Source organism: Neovison vison, chromosome 1 (genome assembly GCF_020171115.1).
Source record: "Neovison vison isolate M4711 chromosome 1, ASM_NN_V1, whole genome shotgun sequence".
Lineage (NCBI taxonomy): Eukaryota > Metazoa > Chordata > Mammalia > Carnivora > Mustelidae > Neogale > Neogale vison.
The window spans coordinates 237,228,274-237,241,790 of NC_058091.1; the positions used below are offsets into that span (position 1 = coordinate 237,228,274).

Below are 13,517 nucleotides of genomic sequence, written 5' to 3' on the forward strand. Positions count from 1 at the left end.
CCCCTACAAAAATATGCTAATTGTAACCAAGGGCTAATGTGACGATTGAATGAGTTAATACTGTAAATATGTAAATATTATAAAATATGTAAACCACTTAGGAGAGCATGTAGAGTAAGTACTATGTGTTGGCCATTGTCATCATCGTAGACCCCCTTGTCCGCTGGCAGTACATTCCAAGACCCCCGTGGATGCCAGATACCATGGATTGTTCCAAGCCATATATATAGCATGTTTTTTCCTATACATACATACCTATTATAAAATTCAATTTAAGAATCTGGCACAGTAACAGATTAACAATAGTAACCAATAATAAAACAGAACAATTATAACAATATACTGTAATAAAAGTATAAAAGTTAGGTGAATGTGATCTCTCCCTTTCTGTCAAAATATCCTATTTATCATACTCACCTTTCTTTCTGTGATCAAGGGAAATGATGAAATGCCTCCATGATGAGACAAAGAGAGGTCAGCGATGCAGGCACCATGACATAGCGTTGGACCACTTTTGACCTTCTGCAGATTCGCCAGGAGGGTTATCTGCCTCTGAACTTCAAACTTCAGTTGACCATGGGTAACTGGAACTCTGAAAAGCAAAACTTTGAGTAGTGGGGGAGGAGGGAACTTGTATATTTGCTTTGTTCTCGTCTTCAATGCTCATATAGTGTTCCATCATTTGGATGGACTGTAATTTATTAAGCCCGTCCCCTGCTGAGAGACACATTGGTGATTTCCTACTTTTTGCATTTCTGAACATAGATCTTTGTATACATGGGCAAACCACTCTAGGATAGCTTCTAAGGAATGGAATTGCTGCCAAAAGGTCACATTCCTTTTTTATGTAAGACATTGCCAAATTTCTCTCCAAGAGGCTGCACTAACTGACATCACGGCCAATAGTCTGTGCACGCCTGTCTCCAGGCATCTTCATGACACTGGCTGCCGGGAACGTTGGCGTCCTCATTTCTGCATCCGCCTTCCCTTGGTGAAACCTCAATCAAAACCACCAACAATGTATTTGTTAAAGTCCCAGGGACACCTAATCCCTTTGTCTTTTCTAAAAAGGAATGAGGCATTTTTGGCTCTGATAGGCCTTCAGTTGCCTGGACACAGCCCTAAGTTGACTTTGAAAAATACAAATAAAACGCACTTACTCTTCCCTAACAGCCTTGGAGATGCTCAAGGGGGACCATGTGAGGCCCAGCACTCTGCTCTCTATCACATGCAAAAAAGATTTTCAATAGCAGCTGGTGTTTTTCTGGGTGGAGATCAGAGGCAGCATTTGTATATAAATATTATCAGAAGGCTGGAGGGAGAACCACTAGAAGCAGAGGCTGCAACATCCCAGTTGTCTTGTTAATGGGGGTGGAGGTATTGCAAGGGCAGTGAGCATCCTCATCCTTCTCCTGAGCTTCCTATAGAAAGGGGAAGCATACCAGGCAGGGGTCCACACCATCAGGGTGGCTTGTAATCAACAGAGTGGGGAGTGGGTGCAAGAACGTGACTGGCAATCAATCCCCTGCAGCCAGAGAGGGAGGGTAAAGAGGTCCATCCTCTTTGTATGGGGCCCAGACTGCTGTTCCATTGCCTGAGTGGCAAACTGAGCACCTGGCTCCTGAGACCACAGTTCCCAACCTGTAATGACACAACGACCACTGACTGATGAGGGCCCTCCGGCCTCATCTCCAGTGTGCTACATCACAGGGCGGGCGACTTCTGGCTTTGCTTGAGGACCTCTCTGAGGAGAGCATGTGTGGAGACGGGCTCTGGCCCAAGGAGGGCCTCCCAGAGTTCTTAGGCGGGAATGTCAACAATTCTAAGGGTTGCCCCTGCTAAGCTCTACAAGCCCAAAGCCATTCATCTTTCAAACTTGTTTTTCAGGCTCACTATTTTATGGCTCAAAACCATTCACCTTTGTTCTTTCAACTGTCTGCTAGCCTCCCACCATTCCCAGGGACCCAGGTCAGGTCATGGAGGGGGAGAAGGCAGGTGAGCCTCTACAAAGTGGATTCTGTGGATCAGAGCAAATTCCAGGGATGAGACCCAGGGACCCTGGCTCATGTCCATAAAAGAGGGAATAATAACTCAGATGACTATCTCAGGTACTCGGAAGTGAGTTAAGCTTCCCCTTCCTATACAGTGCACGTGGGAGGGTCAGCGGGAAGAAAGGAGGCCCACAGACACAAGGTCTCCCTTGAGTCTAACCAGCAGCAGTGTATAGCATAGGAAAATTAACTGTGCCTCAGCTTCCTTCTCCCTGAGAGCCTGGACCTAAACACCCAACACCCTGCATTTCATGAAATGCACAAAACAGGTATTTGTTGAGTGTGGGCTATGTTTTCTAGACACTATAGACACAGCAATAAACAATTAGATCAGGGCCTGCCTTCCTGTTGATGTTCCCAGTGAAGTAAATGCTAGTAATAGTATCATGCTTACTACTGAGGGACCCAGGTTAATGAAGAGACAAGTTCACACAGCTCCTACATGGGCTGCACGGTCCTCTCTACCCACAGATAAAAACAACAGCTTAACCAGGTCACTGTGAAGCTCCCAGAGCTAAAGCTTCAGAGCCCTTACCCACAGTAGCCCCTTCCAAGGCCCTGGAAAAAAACATATGCACATGGTCTTGGGTTTTTCTAAGCTTTGCCAAAGTCAAGTCTCAACCCCAAGTGGAAAGAGTGCTGTTTCTCCCCCCTCCATTTTCCCTTCTGTTATGCCTGCCTTCCTGTTGTGTGATGTACCCAAGCAGGAGTCAAGCTGGCAAACTGGTAGTATAGTGAGTTTCTAGCAGGACGTATTTATGTGGTTCACAGTCACCCCCACATACGCTGAATGACTGCAAACCCTCCAGGGCAGACACAGCTCCCAAGAATACTCCCGCACCCCCATGCCCACTGACCCCAGTTCCTGACACAGCCACATCAGCAGGTGAGACACCAAATGAACCTGTCCTACAGTGCCCAACACTGAAATATGTGATGGGAAAGAAAGAGAAAGTTTGAAATAGAGTCAGATGCCAAGGTGGGAGGGATGCTTCCAATTAGGAGACCTGTATAATTACAAGTGGAGGATTCAACTTACGCAAAGGGAAAATTCTCTTCTGTCAGAAATATACTCAATGTATGCAGTTATAATGCATCATAGTTTCTTTTTCTTTCCTTTTTTTTTTTTCAAGATTTATTTATTTGAGAGAGAGAGAGATCGCGCGCGCGTGAGTGGGAGGTTGCAGAGGGAGAAGGATAGAGAATCTCAAGCAGACTCCTTACTGAGCGTAGAGCCTGATGTGGGGCTCAATCTCATGACCCTGAGACCACAACCCAAGCTGAAGCCAAGAATCAGATGCTCAACCAACTGTACCACCCAGGCGTCCCACCTTTTTCATTTTTGATGGACTCACACAACACAGAATTTAACAAAATTCCTCTGTTTATGGGACATGAACATGTAATAATACTAAAACGGTGTGTGTGTCTATGTGAATTCACTCATTTTCTGTGTCTCAGCTGTTAAGAATGCAAGACAAATTTTAGCAGCCATCTCTCACTTGGCATCACGGCCATCCTCAGACCTCTAGTAAAGCCCAGGATTGTTAGAAAGAGGACCAAGAAATTCATCCAGCACCAGTCAGACCAATGTGTCAAAACTAAGCACAAGGGCAGAAACCCAGAGGCAGTGACAATAGGGTGCAAAGAAGATTCAAGGGCCAGATCTTTTTTTTTTTTTTTTTTAAAGATTTTCTTTATTTACTTGACAGACAGAGATCACAAGTAGGCAGAGAGCCAGGCGGGGCAGGGGGTGGGGGGAAGCAGGCTCCCCGCTGAACAGAGAGCCCGATATGGGGCTCAATCCCAGGACCCCGAGATTATGACCTGAGCCGAAGGCAGAGGCTTATTCCATTGAGCCACCCAGGCGCCCCTCAAGGGCAGATCTTGATGCCCAATGCTAGTTATGGGAGCAACAAGAAAACAAAGCACGTGCTGCCCATGGCTTCCAGAAGTTCCTAGTCCACAAGGTCAAGGAGCTGATATACGACAAACCCTACAGCACAGAGATTACTCCCACTGTCTCCTCCAAAAACTGCAAAGCCATTGTGAGAACAGCAGCCCAGGGGTCCATCAGACTCGCCAATCCCAATGCCAGGCTGCGCAGTGAAGAAGATGGACAGATAGCTTATGTGCACGTCATATTCGTGCTAATAAAGCCATAAAACTGCCCCCCTCAAAAAAAGACACGTTTTGATCGTGACACGAGCAAAAGACATGATGCTAGAGAAAAGGCTAGATTATCTTTTATTCTCTTCATAGAAACTGATTTAGAAAATCATTATCATAGGAAGAAATGATCAAAGAGTATGAAGCTAGAAAATGCAAGAATAAAAAGTATGATGGAGGTATGTCAGGCAGTTAATTAAGAAAAATGTTATTCTTTTGGATTTTATAGTGTTTGAGGTATCTGCCACTATTTAAAATATGTAAACTGATAGAGCTTTTTTCTCTATCTTTTTTCTTGACTTTTTAAAATTGTAAGCATAGTTGACATACAATGCTCTATATTTTTTTCTCTAAATAGTTATTACATTCTTAATATTGGATTCCTAATTTTTATTCTTTCTCCAATTGTATAAGCTTTGGTCCCCATAAAATCCTGACACTCCTCAGCAGACACCATCCCCTGAGCACCAAGATGTGTCAGGAACTCTGAGAGATCCTTCTCCGTGGATTATTTAAACTTAATCTTCAATAAACCCACAGAGATAAACTGAGGCTTAGAGCATTTATTCCAAATAACACAACTCATTCTTCAGAGTTATAGCAAGGATTCAAAATCCCATAGCGTCTGGAGCAGTGCAAAATAAGCAGTACAAAATAAGAACTTTTCTGACAATCTGTGTTTTTCTCCCTGAGCTCAAGATTTGTCATACTGAAAGATGAAGGGGTCAAAAAAGATTTAAATATCTGTGCATGGGGATGCCTGGGTGGCTCAGTTGGTTAAGCAGCTGCCTTTGGCTCAGGTCATGATCCCAGGGTCCTGGGATCGAGTCCCACATCGGGCTCCTTGCTTGGCAGGGAGCCTTCTTCTCCCTCTGCCTCTGCCTGCCTCTCTGTCTGCCTGTGCTCGCTCGCTCTCTCTCCCTCTGTCTCTGACAAATAAATAAATAAAATCTTTAAAATATATATATATATATATATCTGTGCATGCATAGAGGACACACGTAAAGATACACAGCACTGGTGATGGTGGCTGCCTCTCTGGGGAAAAAAATGGGATGCGCCTTCACATTTGTAAGCAACTTTACATATGAAAGTCCTTAGCACAGTGCCTAGCTTATGTGACAAGCGCCCAATAAATATCAGCTATTGCTGTTAGTTAATGTTATCGTCAATTAGTTAAATAAATTAATTTTTAAAAATTAAAAGGTGGGTGCTGATGCCTAAAATCCCTTCCAGCTGGATTTGGTGTTTGTTTAGATGACAGTTCCTACCAGATTCCAGTGCGGGGGGGGCTCTAACGCACTATTGTGTTTAATACTCCCTGCATCTCTGTGCAGTAAGTACTGTTCTCATTCCATTCTGCAAATATGGAAACCAAGGCACAGAGGGGTTACGTAACATAACCTAGGTCATACCACACAGCCAATGAAGCAGAGGATGGGATGAACAACACCCAGGCTGGTGACTCTAAAGGCCAAATAAGAGAGCAGCCTCACTGACTCCACTCCTGGTATGATACGTGGGTGTCCTAGCATTTTTTTCACTTTCAACACGTGCATTGCCATTGAAATCCATGTATAGCAGGACAGTCATCAGGGAGCCTAGTGTGGGACGTCTGCTGTCACTGCAGATGTGAAGGTGGCAGAAAAGCCCTACATGGTTTATTAACAGCTAAGAATTCAGAAGGGAGTGAGTCAAGGATGGATAAGAAAGGAAGAAAACTTGTGAAACATCTACCCTGAGTCTGACAAAGGACTTGACTGTTCCTCAGATACCCTCCCATCACTGCAAAGGGGAGTCCCTGTCATCCTCATGCCCACTTCTGAGCTCAGCAGGCAAGCTGAGAGTTCAAGAAGTCCCTAGGTGGTGGGGCCCTAGAAAACCCAGACCCAGGAGCCCACTGTTCTCAAACAGCAAAGGGCATCTCCCAACCTGCCCTCCTTCCTCTGCTCCTCTAGGCTTTCCTCCGCCTGCACAGCTTAAAGCAAATATTTCTATACAGCACAGCACAGCTCAGCAGGCCTAAATGGTAACTGTCCTACTGGAAAACCTCTGGGGACAGGAGGTCTTCTGAGTCTGTTTGCTGAAGCAAGGACTCTTTGCCACAGGGAGAGAGGTGGGTGAGCCCATGAGTTCTGTTGCACAGAAGGCAATGGACCCAAGAGCCTACAGGCATCTTGCTGGGATAAAGCTCTTTTGGAATTTCCACTCTGTTTAGGAGCACTGAGCACGTACCCTCCAAGTACTTGCCACCGTTGCCTCTGTCTGATCTTTAAATGCAGCTCTGGCCTTTGTCTGCCTGGCATGTAAGAATGTGATGGTCTACATAAGGGGCCTGGACTACTGTGGAATTCTGGCAACAACCACCTAATAAAAGTCTTGTTACATCATAGCTGTGTGACCTTGATCATGTCACTTGACCTCTTAGATCTGGTTTCTTTATCTGTAAAATGAAGATTACAAATTAATAATTATTTCTATACAATGAAAGATGACCCTCCAACCCACCCTAGATTACAGGTGCCTTGAAGAGAGTGAACATTCTGGCTCACTTTAGCATTCCCTTCAAGGTGCCTTCCTAGTAAGTCGCCTTACTCCAAAGAAGGGGCTCAGCAGTTTACTAATTTAAGGCAAATGGGGTAGTTCAAAACACAGCTGGATTCAAATCCTACCTCTGCCACTGACTTCCTATGAGGAGGCTTTCAGAGCCTGGTCATCACTCATAACGGCTCTGGGGCCCTTATGGTGCAAAACTCTAGTTTCTCATAGTGTTTTCATAGAGTGAGGGACACAGGAACCCTGGCTGTTTCAAAGGCAGGCAGTGGGAGGAGGATTCAAGGCCACAGTGAGTGCAAAGTGGGTTACACAGGATTGGCTCAGAGTGAGAGCAGATAAACATGGTCTAGGGAAAGCAAAAATCAAAAAAGAATGCTAAGGGGGCGCCTGGGTGGCTCAGGGGGTTAAGCCGCTGCCTTCGGCTCAGGTCATGATCTCAGGGTCCTAGGATCAAGTCCCGCATCGGGCTCTCTGCTCAGCAGGGAGCCTGCTTCCTCCTCTCTCTCTCTGCCTGCCTCTCTGCCTACTTGTAATCTCTCTCTGTCAAATAAATAAATAAAATCTTTTTAAAAAAATAATTAAAAAAAAAGAATGCTAGGGGTGCCTGGATGGCTCAGTCAGTTGAGCATCTGCCTTCGGCTAGGTCCTGAACCCAGGCTCCTGGGACTAAGCCAGAACACCGCTGGGCTTGAACCCAAGCTTGGTGCTCAGCAGGGAGCCCGCTGCTACCTCTCCCTCTGCCCCTCTGCCCCACTCTACTTACTCACTCTCTCTCTCTCTCTCTCTCTCTCTCGAGCTCTGCTCTCTTTGAAATAAATAAAATCTTTTAAAAGCACGCACACATAAGAGGATGCTAAACTAATATAACCTAGGTCCACAACATGCTATTCGAAAGCTAGAAGAATTTTGCTAATGTGCAAAGCTCATACCACAAATTTGTATTTCCAGGGACTCACTACTTTTCTGATTATTCCAGGAAAGGTTTTATGAGCCTCGCTTTTTTGTTCGTTTTTTCCCCCACTGTGAATGTGGAAATGGTTCCATTAGCAAAGATATATGAATTTTTAACAACTCCTCCACCAAAAAAAAAAAAAAAAAAAGTCTACTGACATAAATGAATCTTCATCGTCATTTCATATTAATGTGCCACAGAGCTGACATAAACAATGAGTTTTGTTTTTCTCTTAAAACTGTCATGTCATTCTAAGAACTCAATGCTGTTTACAAACACTCTTAAGGGACTCGGGGCTTTCTACTGTGAAAGATAAACCTACAGTGATTGTGAGGGCCTATATGAGGGCCTGGTTAGCCAAAGGAACTTACTTGCAAACCCTGGATATAGGGGCGGGCCAGGCTGGATGAAGACATCCAATCAGTGGGGTGCGCATATATTTACTGTGGTGAGTTGAAATCTCATTGGCCACCTGTGTGTGGGCCGTGCTCAACCACCTCTACAAAAGTTAGTCTGTGAGGCTGGGGGGCGGGGGTGGAGTAGTAGGAGGAAGAGTCAGAATAGCAGTTAGGGTAGTCGTCAGAGTAATAGTCATCAGGAACAGCGCCACTGGGAGCAGCCTCATTGGCAAGCGGCCTTGTCCGCAGCGTCCAGTGCGACCTCGTCCAGAGTGGCCTAGTCTGGAGAGCGGCCTCATCCCAAATGGCCTTCTTGGGAGCGGCCTTGTCGGGGTCACCGTCGTCTCTTCATAAGAGATGGCCCCTACCAGTCGCTTTGATTTTCGATGCTTGGTGGGAAATAAAGCTTTGCTTGACTTTTCACTTTGCATCAGTCTCGTTCCTTTGATCACGGACCTTAACAGTGATGACTGCTTGGACTCGGAAAAGGTGTTTCTAGCTGCACTGCACCTCTCTGAACAGGCTGAGTGGCTGCATTAAATCCTAAAAATTTATAGGAGGAACTTGGGCCAAAAAAACAAAAAGAAGAAAAAAAAAAAACACCTTGTACCTGGGAAGTTTTTGCTTGTTTTTAAAGATTTATTTGTTTTAGAGAGAGATAAAGCATGAGCAGGAGGGGTAGAGGAAGAGGGAGCAAGAATCTCAAGCAGGCTCCCTGCTGAGCACGGCACCCAATGCAGGGCTCCATCTCAAGCCCTGAGATCATGACCTGAGTGGAAAACCAAAAGACATGCCCAATGGACTGTGGCCCCTATACCTGAAAAGTTCTTAAAAACAATTTCCTGGTTTTCCCTGCCAGCTACTCTGCTCTTCTTTAGAAACCGTTTACTCCATGGGTCTAGCCCTGTTATACCATATGTGTCTAGCCTAGGTGGGCACACGTGGGTTTACTCCGGGAGCAGCTGTACCAGGACGAAAAGTCCTCTGAAGGAGATAACCAGAGGAGGGGAAAGAAGGGTGAGGCTGATGGAGGAGAAGCGCAGAGGAGTCAGAATTTCCACACCTCATTCTCCATCTTGACGCTTCAGAGCTGTGCTCTGGCAAGTCTTTTGACCTCCGGGAGACATAGATGCCTTTTCTATAAAATGGGGATAAAAACTCCTCTTCTATCGACCTCAAGAGGACTGCTCCTTCTCCACCACCCTCCCCTGAGGAGATGGCTGCTGGCCCCTGACCAGCCCCCACACCAACTCACACAGCTGAAATAGAGAGCAAGGGATGACGGGACTGCCAACCCAAGTGTCCCCACGTGAAAGCGAGGGGAGTTCTGCGTGCTCCCCTCCCACCGCTGCAGTGTGCTTCTGGTTCCAACAGCCCAATCCTCCACCCTCCACACTGCGCCCTTTCCTCTCAACACTGCTCAGCGTTCCTCAGCCAACACTCCTGTCCACAAATGCCCAAAAGGAGAAAATGGGTACACAGCACTGGTGCAGGGCATCTTTGGTTCCTAATTTACACAATCATTAGGAAAACTATCAAGGAACCTGGGTAAATGTCTATAATATAATGGTGATTGGAAGACAACAGTCACAAAAGTCACAGATGTCCCTAAATTTGCAGCCTTAAGATGGAATCAGACCTGGGTTTGAATCTGCCTAAAGACCTCTCAGAGCCTCCGTCTCCTTCTCTTCGTTTAAGTAATCAGGATAGTAATTCCTTCCTTCTAGAATTACTGCAAGAATTTGGTGGAAAGTTGTAAGCCCAGAGCACAATCCTGGCCCCAGGAGAGGCAGTTCACAGTATGTGCATATGTGCATATGTGCAAGGATAAGGAGGAGAATGCATAGCAGGCCAAAGGGCAGGTTCCTTCTAGAGATAAGACAGGGCAGTGGTGGTGGTGTTTCCACTTAAGACTGTGATATTATCTTAACAAAATATACAAACATAAATGGGGCTTCCGACTAGAATAATACAATTAAATAAGATTCCTCTAATCAGCAACCCTGCCCTTCTCCCTCTTCCTGGGCAGAGCTGCTCCTGCACAGTTCTGCTCTTGGAACCAGTTCTGCTCTTGGAACCATTTACATAAAAATCGGAAAAATCAGAAAAATCCACAGCCTCAGGAGCTTGCAAACCCCAAGCCCAAGCAACTCTTCAGCCCCCTTTGTTATCTGTTTTCTAGAGATCTACATCCAGTGGGGCAGGGAGAGTCAAGGAAGCTAGGCTGGAGGATGAAGAGCACATGTATGATGGGAAAGCACAATAATGAGGGCTTTGGATAAAAGCATAGGGTGTTCCCGAAGCTTCTGCACCTTGGTCCCAAAACCCCTAAACACCCTTCAGCAAACCAGGAGACCGTCCAGTAGGGCAGACACCCTGGAAAGTGCATCCAGCACTGCAGCCTGGGTTTAAGCCCCAAGCTTAAGCAGGACAGTTTGCAGCAGGTGGGGTGTGTTCAGTCAGAGGCCAATGACTGGGGCGGGCTTAATTTGTTCCTAGACAGTCATCGGTGGAGACAGGCTCAATTATTTTCATTACATGGAGTCAACAGCAACAGGAGGAATAATGGGTCTGAGCCAGAGAAGCAAAGGTTAAATGGAGGGGGAGAGAGTGAACCAAGGCTTGGGGGGGGGCTCTCAGGCTCGTCATGCCCAGTGAACTGTGATGCCAGGATGGGTAAGCAATGGCAGGAAGACATCGGATACTTGTCTGGTCCTGCTCTGCTGGTCCCAGCATAAACTTCTAGAAGGCCAGGATGGCACCTCCTGGGTAACTGACTCCAGAAGCCTTGGTTGGAAAGAACTTCATCAAAAGACCTCATCTAAATGGTGTAGTGTTGAGAGGGATGCACAACCTGGGGGTCCTGTCACCCCCTCTCCCTTACCCAGCTACTCCATTTCCTGCGGCAGTAATGATAACTCATCTTCCTAAGGGCGTCTGACTGCCAGGCACTGGGCTAAACACTTGGCACGCGCCATCTTATTTCACTTTCCTGACAACCTGTGAGGTATGGACTGTTTAAGTTGAGGAAATTAAGGGTCACAGAGGGTCACGTGACTTGCACAAGCTGCTTAAGTGGCAGAACCACCAAATCCAGATCTGTCTGGCCCCAGGGCCCAAGCTCTCAACCCCTATACTTTTTCTTCTCCTTTTTTCTCCTCTGCTTACGTCAAAGGCCTTCCGCCCTCTCCTTAACCCTCTACCAGACACTGCATCTTCTGGAGGCTTGGGGGCTCCTCAGAAGGCTGACTTCAGAAGAATAAAGCCCCTCAGGTGGAGGAGTTTCTGTTTCTGAGATTTCTCAAGAACAGGAAACTTCCCGGGCTGCCTGCAATAAATCCAAGGCTTCCTTCCTTTGTGATTTCACCCCGGGAACAACACTCCAGGATGACTCATCTCCAGGCCGGCAGGAGATCTCCTCTGGAGACTGGAGGTGACCTTGGCCAGGCACTCACATCCTGTGCCTGTTTTCCCATTTGTCAAGTGGGCAGCCCCGGCCCCCCTGCCAAGCCTGTTGTGGAGTATCACTGTGAACACCAAGCATGTGGAAAACAATTTTTAAGACAGAATGCAAAAATCAATGATCCTCAAACTCCCACCTAATAGCCCACATACCAAACCCTGAGCAGTTCTAATTCTGCTGCAAGAGCTCACCAGCATTCTTGCATTCCTGGTGGATGGGCAAACCATGATTACTGAAAGAGGGGAGGGTGACATGGATAATAACCCTTTTCCTTCACTCTTCCTTCCACTCCTCAGTCACCTTATTATAGCCACGAAATGCTGAAAAGAGCAAGCACTCACAGAACCCTAATTAGGTATGTGTTTTACATATTTTTTAATTCTTTATTATGCTATTTATCATTTATTTATTATACCTTTATTATTTATATTTATATATTTTTTGCCTAGTTGAATCTCTTCATGAGTGTCTATGACTAGCCCTACTGTATAGATGAGAAAAATACATTTCAGCCAGTTGGCCAAAGAAACATAACAGTCACACAGCTAGCAGCTGTGGAAGCCCCAATTCCCCAGCAGATCTGTCATTCTCCACCAGGCCACACCGCCTTCTCCCTTTTCGTTTCTAAAATGACCAGCCCCAGCACTCCTTCCCCCACTTAATTTTTCTTCATAGTTCTTATGTTCTTCAGGAATGAATTCACTGCCGTGCCATTCCCCCACTCCGAGAGCTGGGAAACTCATGCAGACAGGGATCTTGGGGGGGGTGTTTTGCCACTAGTGTGTCCTGTACCTGCCTAGAACAATGCCTGATTCACACTAGATATTCAGTAAATACTTACCAAATGTATGAATTTGGCCAAAAATTCTCATCAGCTATTTTCAGCTCTTCTTTCTACTGGATGATAAATTTGGACAGCATTTTGTTCATCTCATTTTGTTCCCTCACCCCCATCAGAGTCTATGATGATACTCTGAAGAGAGTAAAATAGTCAATAAAAATCTGAGAGTGTGATTTAACTCTATTTGTTTTGAAATGGAGTATGTTGGGGGTGGTATGCTGTTTGGGGAACTCACTCTATTGGTTCCCTGCAAAAAAAGAGCATGCTTTGCAGAAAGTGAGCAGGACTGGAAGGAGTGCACTACTTCTTCTCCCTGGCTCTGGGTGCAGTCCTCCCAGTCCTGCGCCAGGATGCTGATGGACAGGTGGGCTCCACAGGCTGATGGCAAGACACCCTACTTGGCTTTTATTTGCCTCTCTCCTGACTCATCTTCCCTGGGCTGTGGGAAAGGATTCAGGATACGGCTTCCTAAACTCGCTGCTGAGCAGCAGGCTGAGCGGGTGTTGGAAATGATACAGAAAAAAAGAATCTAATTAAGCAGAGTAGGTGATAGTGTCAGGAAGAAAATGCAAGCAAGTGGCAATTTGGATATCTGCCTGCAAATAAAAGACATGACTGTCGTTTCTCCTCTGGCTCCTGTTTGCCCTATAAATCTCAGCTCACTAATCCAAGTGTTTTAATTATCACTATATAATACAACATGCTGTGTTGAGCCCATCATGGGGAAATTAAAACAAAGGGAGGGTGGAGGGATTCAGGCTACCCCATTCTCCCATTTCTCTTGTTTACACTAATCTGAAGGTGTTTTTCCCCTTTCTGCCATAAACACAACATGGGGTTTTCCAGCATCAAACATATTACCTTCTTCCACTCACAAAAAGGAATTTCAGGCCCTCAGCTCTTTCCCCAATACCAAGCAACTTAGGAGCCAGGAGTCATGGCCACTTTTGACCCTTAATTCCCAAGAAATTAACAAGAACTAGGTCATAAATTAAACACTGACTCCAAAAGAAGACTCCCTGAGTAGGAAGCAACATGAAGGTTAAGACTAGCATTAGAATTTCACCTCCACCACCAACTAGCTGTG

At 45.9% G+C, this 13,517-nt stretch overlaps 1 long non-coding RNA gene across 1 annotated transcript in view; it reads right to left on the minus strand.

Annotated features, from left to right (window-relative positions):
* Positions 1-567: 567 nt before the first annotated feature.
* Positions 568-13,517, minus strand: part of LOC122901385 — a 42,373-nt gene continuing 29,423 nt past the window's right edge. Inside the window, exon 3 of the long non-coding RNA XR_006383469.1 lies at positions 568-592. This is a non-coding gene — a long non-coding RNA (uncharacterized LOC122901385). The remainder of the gene's footprint in view (positions 593-13,517) is intronic.